We start from the raw sequence: 9,679 nt of genomic DNA, 5'->3' as shown, positions 1-9,679 counted from the left end.
TATTTTCTCATTTATTTTAATAACAAATGAGACCAAACAACCAAGGTAATTATATTATAAATCTGATATTGACATTTAGGCATTATTTGATGTGTTTGCTGGGTAATGTGGTTAATATAGGATCACAGAAATCAAATAAAAGTAATCAGTTTGATTTACCACCTTGTTGTTAGACTTCATATCTACACGTGTCCCAGTTATCACCAGGTCATGGTTTAAGAGGACAGGATATAAAGGGGACAACTGAGACTCCAAAATAACAGCAGAAATAACCACAAGAAGAGGAAATCATAACCCAGGAATGAGAATGAAGAGTGTTATATCTCTGCTGGTGTTGCTGCACTGCTGTCTGTCTGGAGCCCAGGTCCACAAAGACAGAGATGGAGTCAGTGTGAATGAGATCCAGCAGGTTGACTATGAGGACAGAGAGAGCAGAGGGAATGACATTCAGACTGACAAACAGAGAGCTGAAGCTGCATTAACACACAGCCAGCAAACCTACCAGCCTGACATCCACACTGTGCTGAGAGAGATGAGCACCATGATGGCAGAGCAGAGAGTTGAGCTGAGACACACAAAGACTGAACTGGGAGCTATGGAGGCCCGACTGAGAGCCAGTGAGAGTCGTTTGACAGCCAGTGAGAGCCAGGTGGAGAAACTGAAAATCCAGCTGACATCCAAAGTGGAGGAACTGACCAATAGGAATGAAGGTAAATCTGAATAAAAAGGTAAATCAGGACTAAAAACAAGCAAAATATAACTATTGTAAAATAGATTGTGTCTGTAAAATGTGTATAGTATGTACAGTTGTGGCCAAAAGTTTTGAGAATGACACAAATATTAATTTTCACAAAGTCTGCTGCCTCAGTTTGTATGATGGCAATTTCCATATACTCCAGAATGTTATGAAGAGTGATCAGATGAATTCCAATTAATTGCAAAGTCCCTCTTTGCCATGCAAATGAACTGAATCCCCCAAAAAACATTTCCACTGCATTTCAGCCCTGCCACAAAAGGACCAGCTGACATCATGTCAGTGGTTCTCTCGTTAACACAGGTGTGAGTGTTGACGAGGACAAGGCTGGAGATCACTCTGTCATGCTGATTGAGTTCGAATAACAGACTGGAAGCTTCAAAAGGAGGGTGGTGCTTGGAATCATTGTTCCTCCTCTGTCAAGCATGGTTACCTGCAAGGAAACACGTGCCGTCATCATTGCTTTGCACAAAAAGGGCTTCACAGGCAAAGATATTGCTGCCAGTAAGATTGCACCTAAATCAACCATTTATCGGATCATCAAGAACTTCAAGGAGAGCGGTTCAATTGTTGTGAAGAAGGCTTCAGGGCGCCCAAGAAAGTCCAGCAAGCGCCAGGACCGTATCCTAAAGTTGATTCAGCTGCGGGATCGGGACACCACCAGCACAGAGTTTGCTCAGGAATGACAGCAGGCAGGTGTGAGTGCATCTGCACGCACAGTGAGGCAAAGATTTTTGGAGGATGGCCTGGTGTCAAAGAAGGGCAGCAAAGAAGCCACTTCTCTCCAGGAAAAACATCAGGGACAGACTGATATTCTGCAAAAGGTACAGGGATTGGACTGCTGAGGACTGGGGTAAAGTCATTTTCTCTGATGAATCCCCTTTCCGATTGTTTGGGGCATCCAGAAAAAATCTTGTCCTGAGAAGACAAGGTGAGTGCTACCATCAGTCCTGTGTCATGCCAACAGTAAAGCATCCTGAGACCATTCATGTGTGGGGTTGCTTCTCAGCCAAGGGAGTGGGCTCACTCACAATTTTGCCTAAGAACACAGTCATGAATAAAGAATGGTACCAACACATCCTCCGAGAGCAACTTCTCCCAACCATCCAGGAACAGTTCGGTGACGAGAAATGCCTTTTCCAGCATGATAGAGCACCTTGCCGTAAGGCAAAAGTGATAACTAAGTGGCTCGGGGAACAAAACATCGATATGTTGGGTCCATGGCCAGGAAACTCCCCAGACCTTAATCCCATTGAGAATTTGTGGTCAATCCTCAAGAGGTGGGTGGACAAACAAAAACCCACAAATTCTGACAAACTCCAAGCATTGACTATGCAAGAATGGGCTGCCATCAGTCAGGATGTGGCCAATAAGTTCATTGACAGCATGACAGGGCGGATTGCAGAGGTCTTGAAAAAGAAGGGTCAACACTTTAAATATTGACTCTTTGCATCAACTTCATGTAATTGTCAATAAAAGCCTTTCACACTTGTATTTATACTTCAGTATTCCATAGTAACATCTGGCAAAAATATCTAAAGACACTGAAGCAGCAAACTTTGTGGAAATTAATATTTGTGTCATTCTCAAAACTTTTGGCCACGACTGTAATAACTGAAGCTAGAAGCCCAAGTGTTAATGTTTATTAGTTTACTCCAATTGGGGGAGGGGTGGTAGGGTTTGAGGGAAATAATAAAGGTATCTTCTAAAAAAAGTGTGTATGTGTATATATGTATATATACACTGCTCAAAAAAATAAAGGGAACACTTAAACAACACAATGTAACTCCAAGTCAATCACACTTCTGTGAAATCAAACTGTCCACTTAGGAAGCAACACTGATTGACAATAAATTTCACATGCTGTTGTGCAAATGGAAGAGACAACAGGTGGAAATTATAGGCAATTAGCAAGACACCCCCAAAAAAGGAGTGGTTCTGCAGGTGGTGACCACAGACCACTTCTCAGTTCCTATGCTTCCTGGCTGATGTTTTGGTCACTTTTGAATGCTGGTGGTGCTTTCACTCTAGTGGTAGCATGAGACAGAGTCTACAACCCACACAAGTGGCTCAGGTAGTGCAGCTCATCCAGGATGGCACATCAATGCGAGCTGTGGCAAGAAGGTTTGCTGTGTCTGTCAGCGTAGGGTCCAGAGCATGGAGGCACTACCAGGAGACAGGCCAGTACATCAGGAGACGTGGAGGAGGCCGTAGGAGGGCAACAACCCAGCAGCAGGACCGCTACCACTGCCTTTGTGCAAGGAGGAGCAGGAGAAGCACTGCCAGAGCCCTGCAAAATGACCTCCAGCAGGCCACAAATGTGCATGTGTCTGCTCAAACGGTCAGAAACAGACTCCATGAGGGTGGTATGAGGGCCCGACGTCCACAGGTGAGGGTTGTGCTTACAGCCCAACACCGTGCAGGACGTTTGGCATTTGTCAGAGAACACCAAGATTGGCAAATTCGCCACTGGCGCCCTGTGCTCTTCACAGATGAAAGCAGGTCCACACTGAGCACATGACAGACGTGACAGAGTCTGGAGACGCCGTGGAGAACGTTCTGCTGCCTGCAACATCCTCCAGCGTGACCGGTTTGGCGGTGGGTCAGTCATGGTGTGGGGTGGCATTTCTTTGAGGGGCCGCACAGCCCTCCATGTGCTCGCCAGAGGTAGCCTGACTGCCATTAGGTACCGAGATGAGATCCTCAGACCCCTTGTGAGACCATATGCTGGTGCGGTTGGCCCTGGGTTCCTCCTAATGCAAGACAATGCTAGACCTCATGTGGCTGGAGTGTGTCAGCAGTTCCTGCAAGAGGAAGGCATTGACGCTATGGACTGGCCCGCCTGTTCCCCAGTCCTGAATCCAATTGAGCACATCTGGGACATCATGTCTCGCTCCATCCACCAACGCCACGTTGCACCACAGACTGTCCAGGAGTTGGCGGATGCTTTAGTCCAGGTCTGGGAGGAGATCCCTCAGGAGACCATCCACCACCTCATCAGGAGCATGCCCAGGCGTTGTAGGGAGGTCATACAGGCACGTGGAGGCCACACACACTACTGTGCCTCATTTTGACTTGTTTTAATGACATTACATCAAAGTTGGATCAGCCTGTAGTGTGGTTTACCACTTTAATTTTGAGTGTGACTCAAAATCCAGACCTCCATGGGTTGATAAATTGGATTTCCATTGATTATTTTGGTGTGATTTTGTTGTCAGCACATTCAACTATGTAAAGAAAAAAGTATTTAATAAGATTATTTCTTTCATTCAGATCTAGGATGTGTTGTTTAAGTGTTCCCTTTATTTTTTTGAGCAGTATATATATATATATATATATATGTGTGTGTATATGAATGAATGTTTATATTCAGTTGAAGTCGGATGTGTACAGACACTTAGGTTGGTGTCATTAAAACTTGTTTTTCAACACTCCACAAATTTCTTGTTAAAAAACTATAGTTTTGGCAAGTTGGTTAGGACATCTACTTTGTGCATGACACAAGTCATTCTTCCAACAATTGTTTACAGACAGATTATTTCACTTATAATTCCCTGTATCACAATTCCAGTGGGTCAGAAGTTTACATACACTAAGTTGACTGTGCCTTTAAACAGCTTGGAAAATTCCAGAAAATTATGTCATGGCTTTAGAAGCTTCTGATAGGCTAATTGACATCATTTGAGTCAATTGGAGGTGTACCTGTGGATGTATTTCAAGGCCTACCTTCAAACTCAGTGCCTCTTTGCTTGACATCATTGAAATATCAAAAGAAATCAGCCAAGACCTCAGAAAATAAATTGTAGACCTCCACAAGTCTGGTTCATCCTTGGGAGCAATTTCCAAATGCCTGAAGGTACCACGTTCATCTGTACAAAAAATAGTGTGCAAGTATAAACACCATGGGACCTCGCAGCCGTCATACCGCTCAGGAAGGAGACACGTTCTAGAGATGAACGTACTTTGGTGCGAAAAGTGCAAATCAATCCCAGAACAACAGCAAAGGGCCTTGTGAAGATGCTGGAGGAAACAGGTACAAAAGTATCTATATCCACAGTAAAACGAGTCCTATATCGACATAACCTCTCCTTCCAGTTCTCTGCTGCCAATGACTGGAACGAACTACAAAAATCCCTGAAACTGGAAACACTTATCTCCCTCACTAGCTTTAAGCACCAGCTATCAGAGCAGCTCCCAGATCACTGCACCTGTACATAGCCCATCTATAACTTTAGCCCAAACTACTACCTCTTCCCCTACTGTATTTATTTATTTTATTTATTATTTTGCTCCTTTGCACCATATTATTTATATTTTAACTTTGAACTTTCTTCAAATTATAAATCTACCATTCCAGTGTTTTACTTGCTATACTTTATTTACTTTGCCACCATGGCCTTTTTTGCCTTTACCTCCCTTATCTCACATCATTTGCTCACATTGTATATAGTCTTATTTTTGTCTACTGTATCATTGATTGTATGTTGTTTTACTCCATGTGTAACTGTGTTTTTGTATGTTGTCGAACTGCTTTGATTTATCTTGGCCAGGTCGCAATTGTAAATGAGAACTTGTTCTCAACTTGCCTACCTGGTTAAATAAAGGTGAAAATATATATATATATAAAAACCTGAAAGACCGCTCAACAAGGAAGAAACCACTGCTCCAAAACCGCCATAAAAAAAGCCAGACTGCGGTTTGCAACTGCACATGGGGACAAAGATCGTACCTTTTGGAGAAATGTCCTCTGGTCTGAGGAAACAAAAATAGAACTGTTTGGCCATAATGACCATTGTTATGTTTGGAGGAAAAAAGGGGATGCTTACAAGCTGAAGAACACCATCCCAACCCTGAAGCACAGGGGTGGCAGCATCAAGTTGTGAGGGTGCTTTGCTGCAGGAGGGACTGGTGCACTTCACAAAATAGATGGCATCGTGAGGAAGGAATAGTATGTGGATATATTGAAGCAACATCCCAAGAGATCAGTCAGGAAGTTAAAGCTTGGTCGCAAATGGGTCTTCAAATGGACAATGACCCCAAGCATACTTCCAAAGTTGTGGAAAAATGGCTTAAGGACAACAAAATCAAGGTAGTACTGGAGTGGCCATCAAAAAGCCCTGACCTCAATCCTATAGAAAATGTATTGGCAGAACTGAAAAAGCATGTGCAAGCAAGGAGGCCTACAAACCTGACTTAGTTACAGCATCTCTGTCAGGAGGAATGGGGCAGAATTCACCCAACATATTGTGGGAAGCTTGTGGAAGGCTACCCAAAACGTTTGACCCAAGTTATACAATTTAAAGGCAATGCTACCAAATACTAATTCAAATCAAATGTATTTATATAGCCCTTCTTACATCAGCTGATATCTCAAAGTGCTGTACAGAAACCCAGCCTAAAACCCCAAACAGCAAGCAATGCAGGTGTAGAAGCACGGTGGCTAGGAAAAACTCCCCAGAAATGCCAAAACCTAGGAAGAAACCTAGAGAGGAACCAGGCTATGAGGGGTGGCCAGTCTTCTTCTGGCTGTGCCGGGTGGAGATTATAACAGAACATGGCCAAGATGTTCAAATGTTCATAAATGACCAGCATGGTCAAATAATAATAATCACAGTAGTTGTCGAGGGTGCAACAAGTCAGCACCTCAAGAGTAAATGTCAGTTGGCTTTTCATAGCCGATCATTGAGAGTATCTCTACCGCTCCTGCTGTCTCTAGAGAGTTGAAAACAGCAGGTCTGGGACAGGTAGCACGTTCGGTGAACAGATCAGGGTTCCATAGCCGCAGGCAGAACAGTTGAAACTGGAGCAGCATCACGGCCAGGTGGGCTGGGGACAGCAAGGAGTCATCATGCCAGGTAGTCCTGAGGCATGGTCCTAGTGCTCAGGTCCTCCGAGAGAGAGAAAGAAAGAAAGAAAGAAAGAAAGAAAGAAAGAAAGAAAGAAAGAAAGAAAGAAAGAAAGAAAGAAAGAAAGAAAGAGAGAATTAGAGAGAGCATACTTAAATTCACACAGGACACCGGATAAGACAGAAGAAATACTCCAGATATAACAGACTGACCCTAGCCCTCCGACACAAACTACTGCAGCATAAATACTGGAGGCTGAGACAGGAGGGGTCAGGAGACACTGTGGCCCCATACGATGATACCCCCGGACAGGGCCAAACAGGCAGGATATAACCCCACCCACTTTTCCAAGCACAGCCCCCACACCACTAGAGGGATACCTTCAACCACCAACTTACCATCCTGAGACAAGGCCGAGTATAGCCCACAAAGATCTCCGCCACGGCACAACCCAAGGGTGGACGCCAACCCAGACAGGAAGACCACTAATTGAGTGTATGTAAACTTCTGACCCACTGGGAATGTGATGAAAGAAATAAAAGCTGAAATAAAATAATTCTCTCTACTACTTTTCTGACATTTCACATTCTTAAAATAAAGTGGGGATCCTAACTGATCTAATACAGGGAATTTTTACTAGGATTAAATATCTGGAATTGTGAAAAACTGAGTTTAAATATATTTGGCTAAGGTGTATGTAAACTTCTGACTTCAACTGTATATGTATGTGGGTATGTATGTATGTGTATATATATAGATACATTTACCCCCAAAATATATATGGGGGATTGGATCTGATGCAGACAATTACATTGATGGATGCAACAATCTATCCGCAATATTAAAGCTGATCTACCACCTAAATAAAAAAATAAAAAATCTGAATAATATTCTCAAAGTGTGGAGTTTAGACTACAGATGTATTATTTTGATAGTATGCAGCTTTGTCTATTTGGTGAGGTAACATAGAAACTAAACTCCATGGAGAGTCGTTCCAAAATCACTGAGAGCCATGTTGAAGTTCTGAAGAGAAACAGTCAAGGTAATGGGAGGAAAATGAAGTATTAGATATTTAAAAGAAATTATGGTCTGAATGACTGACCTTATTGTTGATAACATGTCAATCTACACCAACTAGTGTCCAGTTAGATAAAGTAGTGTTGACTCGTCTCTGTCCCACAGACAGGAAGGTGGCTTTCTCAGCCTCACTAGCAGCACCTGGTCAAGAAGGAGACACTGGACCCTTCAACACTGCAATCACCCTGGTGTACAGAAATATCTACTCAAACATTGGCAATGCTTATAACCCCACTACAGGTATAGTTCAATGCATATGTACAGATTATAAATGTAATCATCCATTGTCCTGGTATGATCTTTGTTGACAGTTAAAGTTGTAATTCATATCAAAACAATAAGATTGATGGGAATTGAATTCATAAAAGATGTTAAAACAAAACAACATTAGAGGAATAATTCCATTTTTGAAGTGGTGAAGTTATGCATTCTGAATAATCCCCCTGTTTTGTGAATGTTGTGTTCTGCTACAGGGATCTTCACAGCACCAGTGAGAGGTGGTTTCAGGTTTTATGGTGGTGGTTCAGTTCCTACAACTGCTGACTTGCATAAGAATGGGCATCAAAGAGCTATTGCACATATTGCCAAGCTAGCCATGTTGTTAATTCCTCCAATGGAGTGTCACTGCTGCTGGAGGTAGGAGATGTGGTCTACGTGCATCTCTGGGCTGGGAGAAAGATATATGATGATGGAAATCGCCACAGCACCTTCAGTGGTCATCTACTCTTCACTATGTAGGAGGGTTTGTAAAATACTACCTGATGGGGTGTCTGGTCTTTGTTGTGTTAATGTTATATTTCTGAAGAGATTTATATTTAACTAGGCAAATCAGTTAAGAACAAATTCTTATTTAGAATGACGGCCTACCCCAGCCAATTGTGTGCCGCCCTATGGGACTCCCAATCACTGCTGGATGTGATGCAGCCTGGATTCAAACCAGGTACTGCATTGATGCCTTTTGCACTGAGATGCAGTGTCTAAGACCACTGCGCCACTCGGGAGCCCAAATGTGTCTGTGCTGGAAAATAGTTATAACTTTTAATAACATTGTCTTAGTGTTAAAAATTCTTAATTTGCTCTCTAATATACTGAGCAAAAATATAATATATTATATTTTAAGCCTTCCCTGTGGCTCAGTTGGTAGAGCATGGTGTTTGCAACGCCAGCATGGTGTTTGCAACGCCAGGGTTGTGGGGTTGATTCCCACGGGGGGCCAGTACGGGGAAAAAAAAGAAACCAAAATGTATGAAATGTATGCATTCACTACTGTAAGTTGCTCTGGATAAGAGCGTCTGCTAAATGACTAAAATGTAAATGTAAGATAAATGTCATTTGTTATAATTTTCCTAATTTCAACACTGAGAGATGTATTTCTTATATTTTTTATTTCAACTACCTTTCACATTGACAACTATCTTAGTTTAAACTAACAGAGAGTGAATGGAGAGCTTCCAACGCTAAGACAATTACTAAAAAGTTCTGAATATTTTCCAGCACAGATACAGTACATTCAGAAAGTACTCATACCCCTTGACTTATTCCACATTTTGTTGAGTTACAGCCTGAATTTAAAATGTATGAAATCTTTTTTTCCCCCTCACCCATCTACACACAATACCCCATAATGGCAAAGTGAAAACATGTGTGACATTTTTGCAAATGTATTGAAAATGAAATACATACATTTGTAATTTACATAAGTATTCACACCCCTTTGCTATGATACACCAAATTGAGCTCAGGTGCATCTAATTTCCTTTAATCATCCTTGAGATGTTTGTACGACTTGATTGGAGTCCAACTGTGGCCAATTCAATTGTTTGGACATGACTTAGAAGAAACACACCTGTCTATATAATGTACCACGGTTGACGGTGCATGTCCAAGGAACTGTCTGTAGATCTCTGAGATAGAATTGTAATAAGGCATATATCTGGGGAAGGCTATAATACCATTTATAGAGTGTTTAACGTCTCCAAGAGCACAGTGTCTCCATTATTGG

General features: G+C 42.3%; 1 pseudogene; it reads left to right on the top strand.

The window, feature by feature from the left end:
* Nucleotides 1-279: 279 nt before the first annotated feature.
* Nucleotides 280-8,580, top strand: LOC106569587 (uncharacterized; annotated as a pseudogene).
* The last annotated feature ends 1,099 nt before the right edge of the window (nucleotides 8,581-9,679 follow it).

The sequence above is a fragment of the Salmo salar genome, chromosome ssa14 (assembly GCF_905237065.1).
Source record: "Salmo salar chromosome ssa14, Ssal_v3.1, whole genome shotgun sequence".
NCBI classification, from domain to species: domain Eukaryota; kingdom Metazoa; phylum Chordata; class Actinopteri; order Salmoniformes; family Salmonidae; genus Salmo; species Salmo salar.
The sequence above is the reverse complement of the archived record's forward strand: the minus strand, read 5'-3'. Positions and strand labels throughout refer to the sequence as shown.